General features: G+C 48.1%; 1 protein-coding gene across 1 annotated transcript in view; it reads left to right on the top strand.

The window, feature by feature from the left end:
• Positions 1 to 12,391, top strand: part of LOC119178257 (mitochondrial intermediate peptidase) — a 108,087-nt gene that overhangs the window by 48,302 nt on the left and 47,394 nt on the right. The gene's annotated exons all lie outside the window — the stretch shown is intronic.

Here is a 12,391-nt window from a genome sequence, read left to right on the forward strand (position 1 = left end):
CTTCCGTCTTCTCCTGATCTCTCGTCTCCGCTGCTCGGTTAAATACCTTCCGCACGACATTCCAGAAAGTTCTCCTCATTTCGTCGGCGCGATGCGCAGCGAAGGCTGGGGGAAGGCGCGAGACTGTACGAGGGCCGTCCCCGACAGATGACGCAACCCGGCATAACACGTCCCTTTCCTTCTAGAAATTTTCAGTGCTTGCTCGGCCGCCGTTGTGGGGTGAGGAGGTTCGTCGGCGAAGCCACGCTTTCGAGAGGAGAGGCTCGCGCGCCCGGAGAGCCTTTAGATGTTTGTTTTCCTTTTCTTTCTTTTTAGTTGCCCTCGCGGCGTCACTCCGGCGGTTCGTCGCGAGAATGTGGCGGCGCGCCCTTTTTGAGCGCTCGTTCTGTGACAAAAAGGTCCTTGTCGAAGAATTACAAAACGTAGCATGAAGGAAGACACATCGGCTGCAGTTGCCGATGGTATGGCAGCTGTCTCGCAGTACCGTGTTAAATGGTCGGTGCAAACGACTATACAGCGATTTCCATCAAAAGACCGGGGAAAGGGTCCAAGGAGGTCAATCCCGACTTGCTCGAATGGAGTTCTAGGGGGCGGCACTGAATGTAATTGTCCTAAAGGAGCACTTGTTGGGCGCTTATCACGTTGAGACTCATTACAGCTGGACACGTATTGTTCCGTCGTCTGGCGCATTTTGGGCCAGTAGAATCTTTCTTGAAAACGGCAAAGAGTTTTTCCTGTGCCTAGATGACTGGCTGTTGGGTCATCATTCATAGCCTGCAAGACATAAACGCGAAGACTCTTCGGAACCACCAGAAGATATCGTGAGCCGGTGTTGGCGTAGTTCTTTTTGTAAACTAGCCCGTCTCGAATGCAGAAGCGCATAGGCGATGATTTTGGTTTGGTAGCAAGAAGATGTTGTATGGTGCTGTCCCTTTGTTGCTCATCCTTAAAGGTTTTGTTATCGGGAAATGGTTGGTCGAGTGATGCAATGTAGGTATCGAAGGTGTCCGCGTCACATTCCGCTGTTGGAAACGGTAGTCGCGAAAGACAATCTGCGTCTGTATGACGTCGGCTGCTTTTATGTTACTACATGCGTAATTTAGGTATGTGCACCTGTGTAGCGGGGAACATGGTGGAGGGAGAAGAAGAGGACGTTCGGTTGGTGGCAAGAGCTCGCTGCTGGGCGTTCACTACGGTATACCGTCAAGTCGACCGTTACGTCGGCTCTGAATAAACCCCTCTTGTAGACGTAACAGAGTGGTGGAGGTGCTGGGTAACGCCAGAACGGTTAAATCTCAGTGATCGGTCGTACCTTGGCGGCTGCCGGTAGTTGCAATACAGGCAATGTGTCCTTCAAAGCCACAGTTGTAGCATACTGGTAGAGGACGCTCGCTGAACCAATGTTGAGACCACTCAGCTGTGAAGGGTCGGTGACGAGCTTGCTGAGCGGGGGCTGCCCACCTCTGTGTGGCGGGGCCGTGACGAAGGCGTTGGCCATATTGCTGGTCGGCCGCGAATGAGTCTCGACGTGGCCGCAGATTTCCAGCTTCGCTGATGTCTGCCACACATACCTAAATTATACATGTGGTAACACCAACCTCAGGTTTAGAGGAGAAAAAAGCCTGAGTTCACTAATATGACCCCCTCAGTCGGGCCTTTTTATTTTGCACTTTACTGGTGAAGAAGGCTCGTGTGCATGGTGTTGCCGTAATCTCCTTTAAACTGTTGCGAATATGCGTTACCCCGCAAAAATGTGCTGCCGCGCAACGAGCGTGCTGCTTCTACTAGCTAGGCTGTGTGTTCTGGTGCCAATGTCGCCTAGCAAAAACCACAGAGTCGATTGGCAAGCATAACAGAGTTCACTCTCAGGTTTTTTGTTGTGCAAGGTGCGTTCCTCCCGTCGCTGCAGTTTTCGTGTTGATGCTTTGGTCACCTACGCATGTGCATTTGCCGTGAGCGAGTAACTGTAAACGTAAAGTCATTTCTCTGCATGCGACGCGTGTCCAGAATGCTTTGGCGCATGCACATGGGTTCTCAAAATGGGCTCCGTGAGCGACAGTACACAAGCAACCCATTCCCGGTTTACGCCCATTAGCTACTAGTTTATTTGGACGAGCGAGTTCTCATTTCATTTAAAAAAGCCATCGCACGCGAAATCCGCACATTGGTGCCGCATGGAGAAAAAAACACTTGGTTATTTGGGAAGCTGTGGTGACAGAACGCTTTAAACAATATTAACGGGCACCTCGGCATTTTATTCGCGACTCATGACGCGTTGGCAATCATGTGGCACAGTTTTCATGACTGGTGATTTTCCACTGCTCCGTTTCGTAATCAAAACTTGCAACAAGCGCTTTAAAGGGGCCCTGAAACACTTTTTCGAGTAACCATGGAATTAATTCACTGGTAAAGCGTATTGCCTCACAAATTCAACGCCGTAAATATTTTATGAATCCGTCCAGTACGAGCGGAGTTAGCTGACATCGATAATTTATTGCGAATTCCAGGCTGCGTGCTGTGTTATAACATTTAGCTCACGCATTCTCGGAAGCCTCTACTATTGATTGGCAGCATTTTCTGACCATGCTCAAATAGCCGGCTCTGGGCTACTCGAGTTTTAGGCTTAGCTTTATGTTCGATTAGTGTTTCGGTCAGCGGCCGTTCTTGAATGTGACTTCTTTTTTTTTTATTTGTTCTTTGCAATAAAACCGGCCACTGTACTTTCGGCAGTTCATTTATGTGGAAAAGAATTTCTTACCAGCGCTGCCAATGCTAACGCCTAACCCGAGTTGCGGTGCGTGCAGCAATCGCAAGTCGATGCATCATGGTGAGTTCTACATTGACAGTGATAATCTACATATTAAACAAAAATATAACGGGCCAACGTGTGCCGTATTAATAACGCGTGAATGGTTTCTCGTGTGTAGAGGCGTAATCAGTACCATTCGTTTATCACTTAGTGCCATATGCCTGCGCTTTACGACGTAGTCGGTGCGGCGAGGTTTCTTGGCTCCAACGCTGCACTCCTGAAGGGGGTGCCGTACGAGGTGGTCGCCAATGGCACTGCAGCACGCTTTTGTTATCTGTTAAAAGCTCTTGACGCTATCATGTCAGGCTTTTCTTTAAGCGAAAGAACACTGTTATTTAACTAAGATTATTGTGCAATCACAATTTTTGAATTTCTTTTCAAGTGTGATGCATTATTCTTTTTAAATGTTTCTGGGGAACCTAGTCTTCGACAAAACCTTTTTTTTAAATATTTTTTCACATGTGTGTTGTGAGGGCTAAATATGTCGCGTGGTATGTAAAAGGGTAGGGCGACTCATACCTGCCGATAATCTGTTTAAAAACTTCCTTCAAAATCTGTTTCAGTGTTATGTGTATTATAAGTAATTAAAATATGCACTGTTGCTCCCACGTTGCTAAAAAAATCACAGCATATCCACGGTATGAATGATGATGAGTGGGGCGAAGCATCCTTCAATTCGTCCGTGCGTTCGTTCTTTCATATGTGTGTCCGTTCGTGCCTCTGTCTGTGCGTCCATTCGTCCATGTGTCAATCCATCCGTATGTGCACCCATTCATGTGTCCGTGTGTTCGTCTGTCTGTCCGTGTATTCGTCTGTCTGTCCATCTGCCTGTCTGTCTGTTTGTCTGTGCGTCCATCCGTCTATATGGTGAACACTTCAAGTACCGCCATCTCGCTTCTTTTTATCATATATTCATCATATACAAATACCGCCATCCAGCAGACAATGCAAGACTAAAGGAGATTATGTACCACATTTCTGCTGTCAGCGCTTTGTTAACACCGAGAGCGTGATAATGGCGCCGTGCTACGTTTTTCGTAACATGTGGACGTGTGGATATGCATAGACTAGAACATTAGAAGATTAGACTGCGCCCTGCGAGGCTGGCACCTACCCCACACAGGATCCTGTGAATAAAATCTTTTCTCTCTCTCTCTCTCTCTCTCTCTGTGTGCCAGAGAGCAGGTATGTGCCACTGGTGTGCGAGTGGCTACCTACTATTACTACACACCTCAGAGTATGTACAGACCCATGCCTTAAAGAGCTTCACCCCTAAAATTTGTATTTTCATGCTCCCAGCATGATATATTAAATGTTGCTAGCTCCAAAGCAAGGTTCTCCTGCTCCAAAAACTGCTCCCAATGTAGTTTCAGCTGTTTCACCCCCGCAATTAGCCTGACAGCAAACAGTAATTATTGCGACGAACGAGTTGACCCAGCATTGTGGCTGACACAGTGCTTCTTAGTCATGAATTTCCCAGGACTCATGTGGACTGGAAGAAAAAATGAGGGACTCCTTGCAGTGAGAAAGAGAGAAATAAACGTTTATTTAGAAAACAGTGTTCCGAGCGAGGCTCGGTGTCACCCTAAGGTGGGAGGGTTCCCTAGTTCAGGAAACCTCTGGCTTCGACTGCCCTCTTGGCCCTGGCGACGAGTTGTCGCGGGTCTTACAGGTCCTCGAGGACGAGCTTGGCCTTCCACGTTTCCATTAGGTGGTAATCGTTTATTCTTGGGGCGTGGTCCCGCTCCAGTTGCACGTTGTGGTTTGCATGGCACTGGCATTCAAGGAGCAAGTGTGCCAAGGTGTCTGGTACGCTGCAGAGCGGGCACATGTAGCCATGTGTCGTTGGGTAGAGGCGGTGCATTAATATGCCATGTATGTAAGTGTTGCTTTCTAGGCGTCTGAAAATCACACTCTCTTATTCGGTTAGTCTTGGATGGGGTGGAGGGTACACCTGTCGCTCCAGTTTGTAGAGTTGAAGTAGCGACGAATAGGTGTTTTCTACTACCTCCATCTCTGCAGCCACGGACCAGGTATCCTTTGGTCTCAGGGCAGCCTGGCTAATGTGCTAGCGGGCAGCGGCGTGAGCCGCTTCATTTCCCTGTAGACCCTCGTGTCCAGGAACCCAGATTACGCAGTGATATGGAAATGGGGAACTTCGCTGTTGCAGTATGTTAATCGCGTTGGCTGAGATGCGGCCCTTCACATATTTTCAGCAAGCGGCTTGCGAGTCAGTGAATATCACCGCGGCGTCTTTACCTGGGGTGGTGGCGAGAGCGATTGCCGCTTCTTCCGCTGCATCCTAGTTGTGTGCCTTGACAGTGGTGAGAGAGAAAAAAAGGGGGGGGAGGGGGGCACAACACAGCTTTTGTTTAAATGTCTCTCTGCAGACCCTTCTGGGTTTGGTGGACCTAAATTTCAGGACTAGCACTTACGACCCGAAGGTCGTGGGCCGTGTCTCGGAGACAGCGGCCGTATTTTGATTGAGGTGAAACGCTAGAGGCCTGTGTGCTTAGGTTTAGGTGCAAATTTACGAACACAATATGTTCAGAATTTCTGGAGATTTCCACTGTGGCATTGCTCATAATCATGTTGGTTGTTTGGCGCATAGCAGCCCAACAATATTTAGTTTGGGGTAGTTCATCAGCTTGATCCGGGCCGTGAGGCCACATAACTATGGTGATGGCATGTAAAAAAGCACTCTTTGATTAGATTTAGGACAGCATTAGAGAAAAAGCATTCATCCACAATTCACCACTACAGCCTACTTTTAATCAGTTGGGAATATTGGCTACAGAAGTCCCAAAATTTATATTTTCTTTATTTTAGATATCTAGTCCACCAACAAATACACTACTGCTTTTAGTTTGTTTAACAATGAGTAGCCCTATTTCTTTCATAAATTGTACAGTCATGGTATGTTTCCTAACCCAACGAAGCAGCCTATTTGACTGACCTTGTACCACACTTCTTTATGCTTTGTATGCTTATTTTTTGGCTTCAGTAAGTAAATGCATTGTTTCCATTGGCAGCATCAAATTCCGAAGTGACAAGTGGTTAGAAAGAAAAGCTCACTGTAACATTTTAAGGGGCATGGTTCATAATTTCTATTTTCTTCTTATTGTAAAGGGGGTTTACTGAAGCAGTGGAGCAAGCGAGTGACAGCTCGAAAAGAACGCAGGTGGACCCAGATGATGGTACTTGATCACCGATCTCGTGCCTTCTTCTCATGGTGATGATAGTTTAGCCCATGACATCAATGTCTTTCTTCTTCATTATAATCACCCCCGGCGAAAAAGATGAAGCCATCCTGGCAGTCTAACACGTAGGGACAAGCCGGTTAAAGTAGGACTTGAGACGATCTATGTATCAGGTCCACACTGACAAAGGTCGCTCGGTGGCGTGAGGGCTTCAATGGCATAGTTCACGGGTGAGGTACGCTCGACAACGCAGTAGGGAGCACGATAATTAGAAAGTAGCTTGGCGATACACCAGAAGCCAGGGCGATACATGCAGCCATAGAAGTGCTCCAGGAATGGATGTTGGTGCAGAATGATGGTCGTCGTCGCACGTTTCCTTCTGGCGCTGTCGGTCAGCTGTAGCAAGCCGCTTGGCTAGCTTGTGGCACTCTTCGGCGTAACGAGCGGCTTCCGAGACAGGCGTGCATTTGAAGGGATCAGGTGCGTATGGCAGCAAATTATCGATGGTGTGCGATGGTTGGCGACTGTACAGGAGAAAAAAAATTAGGGAAACCCGACAGTGACTTGCATAGCGTTGCTATACACGTATGTCACAAATGGAGGAACGAGGCCCCAGTTTGTTTGATCAGAAGCGACATGCGTCAGGAGCATGTCCCCCAGAGTACAAATAAACCGCTCAGTTAAACCGTTCATCTGTGGGTGATAGGCAGTACTCTTCCGGTGTACAATATGGCACTGTCGAAGAAGTGCTTGGAATTACATCAGCATTGGTATGCTTGTGGCCGGAACGATATGCAATGCGGATGTCGTACTCTTGAAGCCGAAGAGCCCAACGGGCAAGACGACCCGCTGGATCCTTGAGTGAAGACAATCAGCATAATGCGGGGTGGTCCGTTTCTACATCAAAAGTATGGCCATAAAGATATGGGCGGAACTTGTCAAGCACCCAAACGATCACCAAGCATTCCGTCTCGGTGACACTGTAGTTCGATTCAGCCTTGGTGAGAGTTCTGCTCGTGTAGGCGACGACATACTCGGCGAATCCAGGCTTGCGTTGCTAGAGAACCGCACCGAGGCCGGCACCATTGTCGTCGGTGTGGACCTCAGTTGCTGCCGTAAGATCGTAGTGATGCAATATTAGTGGTGAAGTGAGAAGACGACGAAGGGTAGAAAAAGCTTGGTCACACTTGGAAGACCATGACGAAATATCGGTGGCAGTTGGTTTGGGGAGGTTGGCGACAGCACGTAATTTAGCCGTGTCTGGAAGTATACTGTCCTTTGATACGACGTGACCGAGAATCGTAAGTTGCCAAGCAGCGAAATGGCACTTCTTGAGGTTGGGTTGGAGCTGAGCATTCTGCAGGCACGTGAGGACGCGTTTCAGGCACTTGAAATGTGTTGCAAAGTCTCGGGCAAAGACGAGAATATCGTCGAGATAGCAGAGACATATTTGCCTCTTCAAACCCTGAAGAACCGAGTCCATCATGCGCTCGAAGATGAAAGGTGCATTGCAGAGGCCGAAGAACATGTCATTAAACTTATACAATCGACGATCGATTTTTCTGACCCTCAAGGAACCGCCAAAATGTCCCGAAAATCGGGCAGTCCAAAAAAGCAAATGTGCCCCCAAAATGCTCACTTTATTGCTTACTATTGAGCTGGAGGGCAGGAAAAATGATTTATCTTCTTCTGGGCCATGCTTCACTTCCATGCGAGCACGTCCGCTCGCATTTCGGCTAGAGTTGTCTTATTGCTGTAAGCTGACGAAAGAGTTGCGAGCGCTTGCATCAGCTCAGCTTGCGTTGGCTGTGTTGTTGCGGGTAAGTTGTCGCCATCGAGGCTCTCGAATTGTGCAAGCACTTGGAGAATGATTTCTTCATCTGTGAGGCCAGCGCAAAGTTCTAGCTCGTTGTTCACACATGCAAACTCAGAAAACGAGACATCTGATGGAATCTCGATGCCGGCAGTGCGAAGGTCGTCGATAAGCTGCTCGCTTTTCGACACCTGGTCGACGAAACTGTCCTCATCCAAGGCGGCCGGTTCGCCATTCAACGCAAATACCGTGTGGCGAAAAGAGTTGCGCAGCATTGTCGATGTCATCGACTTCCACGCATTGGCGAGCATGCTAAGTGCCCCAAGCAAATCGACCGAGTACGCTTTTCCACTATCGAGGCACACCACCGCACGCGAAAGCAAGGGTGACCGATAGTTCACTTTGAGAGTGCGTATGACACCCTGGTCCATCAGTTGTAGGACACTTGTCGTGTTAGATGGCAAGAACTCGACGTGCACAGCCTTCAAGTTGTTTATGTGTCCGTGCGCAGCACAGTTGTCGACAAACAACACAATTTTGCGGCCTTCTAGATCAAGTTTGCGATCTAGTCTTCTCACATAGCTTTAAAAAATCTTCTGCGTTACCCAGGCCTTTTTGTTAGCCTCGTACGAAACAGGCAGCACCTCAGAGCTTTCGACTTGCTGATGACGAGCATCGGCAGTTTTTCTGTGCCCGACATATTGCTACTGATCAGTACAGTAACTTGCTGATTACTGTGTTTGCCACCATGACAAGGGTCGCCAGCAAAGGCAAGAGTCTTAGCGTGTGGCACTACCCGTAGTGTGTGGCACTAAACAAAGCAGTCGTGGGCCAACCTTACACGCGTTAAAATAATTTTTGCTTGAGTTAGATGACTGGCGCGAACGCCCTCAGTGCTCTGCCTGCCGAGCAAGCGCTCTCGTCGCAAAAGGGCGCCTGCTACGTAGGAGTAATGCAGGTGGCGCCTCGTTAGAAACTAGAGTGCGAAGGAGAGGAGACAGAGGAGAGACGAGAGCAGAGGAGGAGAGTGTCGCTACGTAACGAAGTTCTAGGGGCTTTTAATATGGCTGAGTCGAGGCTGTGATAGCGAAGGGCGGAGCTCATGCGGCGGACAACTGAGTAGGAACGGAGACATGCGTCAGTTCATTGAACTACGAGGGCTGATTGCTGCTGCCTTTTTTACTGCGTTAGTGTAAGTAAGAGGCGCGGCGACAACGTGCTGTTTAGAGGGCACTGCACAGCCTCAGAAATCTAGTCCTGAAGCGCATGTCGGAGCATGGAAACCAACGGGGTCGGTGGTCGCACTTGCCGCTGCTGTGGGAGCTCTTGGCGCTAAAAAGAGCGGTAGGAGGGAAAGCTGACCTGCAACCTTCTCACGCACAAAATCTTTCATTTGTGCTAGAAGGCAGGAGCAGTCAGGCACGATGTCGAGTGCAGCGAGTGGTTAGTTAGGCTGAAATGGACGGCGAGTGAGAGCTCGTTGGCCTGGCAATGGGTTGTAGCTCTGGCCAGAGTTATCACTTCAGACACCGTGCCAGGAGACTTCGCAAGGAGCATTTGAAACACGGGGTCATGGACACCTTTTCTAATGTGCTGAATCTTGGCACTTTCGCTCATTGCGGCATAGTCGCGCCTGCAGAGATCAAGTATATCCTTGTGTCACAAACGACTCCAGAGGCCTTTCAGGCGTCGCAGGCCGAAGCGTAAAGTGGAAGCCTGCGAGTCTGCCGCACGTCGATGTTGGATCGGCGGGGCCTCACTCGAAGTGTGTGACACCTTGATATAGGCGGGAAACGTTTCACCTGGCTCTTGTGCTCGTGTACGCATGTGTCGTTTGGCGCGCAACTACCGCACGGCAGGGCGACCGAAAATGGAGGATATTGCCTGCTTGAAAGCGGCCCTGTTTCGGAACTTGAGTTCGTGGTTTGTATACCACAGCTTCACCACATTAGCCAAGTAAAAGTTGACGGTGCCCAACTTAGCAGCATCATCCCGCCTGTTTGGTCTACTGCCTTTTTCGTAGGACGACCGACAGTTCTCGACGTCCTGGTCGAGCACCCAGCCCCTGCACCAAATGTAAAGGGGTTTTATTGAAGGAGCCCAGCTCAAAAAGAACGCAGATAGCTCGAAAAGAACGCAGACGGACCCAGATAATTGTGCGCGATCGCCGATCTCGTGCCTTCTTTTTGTGGTGATGATAGTTTAGCCCATGGTATCAATGTCTTTCTTCTTCATTATAATATTATTATTATTATTGGTCTTACAAGACATGTTGACTCATCAGTCCTTACGGTAGGGCTAAATCGGTGGTCTTGAGCTAGACCATGTTTATGCTTGGCTCAGGCCTAGGCAGAAACGAGACTACTAAAAGGCACATTGAAGAGCAAAACAGTTTTTCACGTATTAGTAAGTACAATTCTGCATTCCAGAAAACACTGCTCTTATCATGACATGATGCTTAATAAGCGAGAAAACACATGAAAAGAAAATGCATGTGGAGATGCCACCATGAGATTCCTGCACCAAACACTGTGACATAGTAAACGTTGAAGTCATCTACTGGTTCCTACATACCTTATTCTCTATATAAATAAAGTACATTGTCATTTGTTGGTGCCAAGGACCTCGCACACGAAGTTTCGGAAAATTTCATTGAACCAATTGACGTCGGAGCGCTGAACACGATGCGCCTCCTTAGGCGCATTACCAATAAACATAAAGGCATGAATGAAGCTAGCATGACCCGTCTTATCCAATCATTCATACCAAGTCACATCACCTATACGGTCATGTACCACTGATGGTTCACTGCAGAAAAGTCAAAACTCAACAGCCTAATCAGGAGAATTCACAAACAAGCGCTAGGTTTGTCCTAAAACACCAGCACCCAACTCCTCCTTCAACTGTGTTTATACAATATGCTTAAGGAGCTAATTGAGGCACATCAAATCTCCCAGTATAAGAGATTAGCCAGGACTAAGCCAGGATGCCAGATTCTACATAATCTTGGAATTTCTTACCACATTCTATGCAGAGACAAACCCAGCATACCATGCACTATCCATGCTAAGTTCACAGTACCACCCATACCAAGAAACATGCACCCTAAACACAAAAAGGACAGACATGTCAATAGAGCCAGAACCATGTCAAAGTTTTTCGGGCACAACCATGAGGCGATCTTTGTCGACGCAGCATGCTACCAGAACCGTCACCGCTTTGTGGCTGCTGTTGTAGACCAGACACGACAATGCAAAAGCAGCACTTCAATCATCACATGGAGCGTAGAAACGGCGGAGGAAGTGGCTATCGCATTGGCCATAGCCCACACGAACGCCTCATATGTAATCAGTGACTCGCAGACGGCCGTTCGAAACTACGCCAGCGGCAGAATCTCCCCCCAAGGCATTGGGGATCCTTAATACAGGCAAAATTCATGAGAGGTACAAATACGTGCACATCCTTTGGTTCCCTGCCCACACACCACTAGGTAACCCAAAGGACAGCCCGAATGAAGTGGCCCACAACGTGGCTCGAGGTCTTACGTTCCGAGTCACGCTAGACAAAGCGGCCACCCAAACGAACTTTTCTGTGCCGGTGTGGGAATGGCAAGATCGGCTTACTAAATTACTGAATTTTGTGACGTAACTCAACACTATCCACTGCAAAGGCGGGAGTACCCCCTGCCTCACCCCAAGCTGAATCGGGCCAAGTCCGTTCAATGGCGGCAGCTACAAACACGCACACTCATGAACCCCGTCATCATGCACCATATATATCTCGACGTCTATAGCTCCAACCTCTGATAGTACTGTACCACCAGAGCCACTCTTGACCATATCCTATGGGAATGTTCAGCATTAATAAGAAACTCTGGGTTCGCGGCCTCCAATGAAAACCTTCAGGCACGGTGGTGGACTGCGCTGCTCAGTTCGGGCCTGGACAAGCAGCTCTAGGCGGTCCAGCAGGCCAAGGATGCTGCCGGAGACACGGTTTCTCTGTTAGCTCCTAGGCGGGAGCTCAGCCCAGAAATCTGCCGAAAATCAATAAGGTTTACCTATCTCTCTCTCTCAGGAAAATATGAAATACATTTTGAAATTTGTTACGTCATCTGTGGAAATTTAGGGGTGAAATTTAAAAATGGAACTTCAACCTTCATTTAATTTGATAATAATGAACTCACGACAGTGAAACTTACAGTATAGAGTTCTCAGAGTGCAGTTTATCAATATAGACCAAGTCATTGTTTCTCTTTTGTGTTCCTTTGGTAACTAACAAAATGTTTAATTGCGTTACATAGAGAGCTGTCCGCTGAGTCATTATTAGAGAGGAGAACTTTTTTCTTATCTTTTCAGGTAGAGTCTATCTAAAAAGAAAAGATAAAAGCCAGTGCTAAGTCAACTTCACTCTTTGCTACCTGCCAGTGCCATTGAGGTGAACTATATAAATAATAATTGTTGGAGGTTTGACATCCCAAAACCACACATGATTCTTGATGCCAAAGTGGAGGACTCCAGAAATTGGAACCACGTGGGGTTGTTTAATGGGTATCTAAGTTTAAGCACATGG

The sequence above is a fragment of the Rhipicephalus microplus genome, chromosome 1 (assembly GCF_043290135.1).
Source record: "Rhipicephalus microplus isolate Deutch F79 chromosome 1, USDA_Rmic, whole genome shotgun sequence".
Taxonomy (NCBI): Eukaryota; Metazoa; Arthropoda; class Arachnida; order Ixodida; family Ixodidae; genus Rhipicephalus; species Rhipicephalus microplus.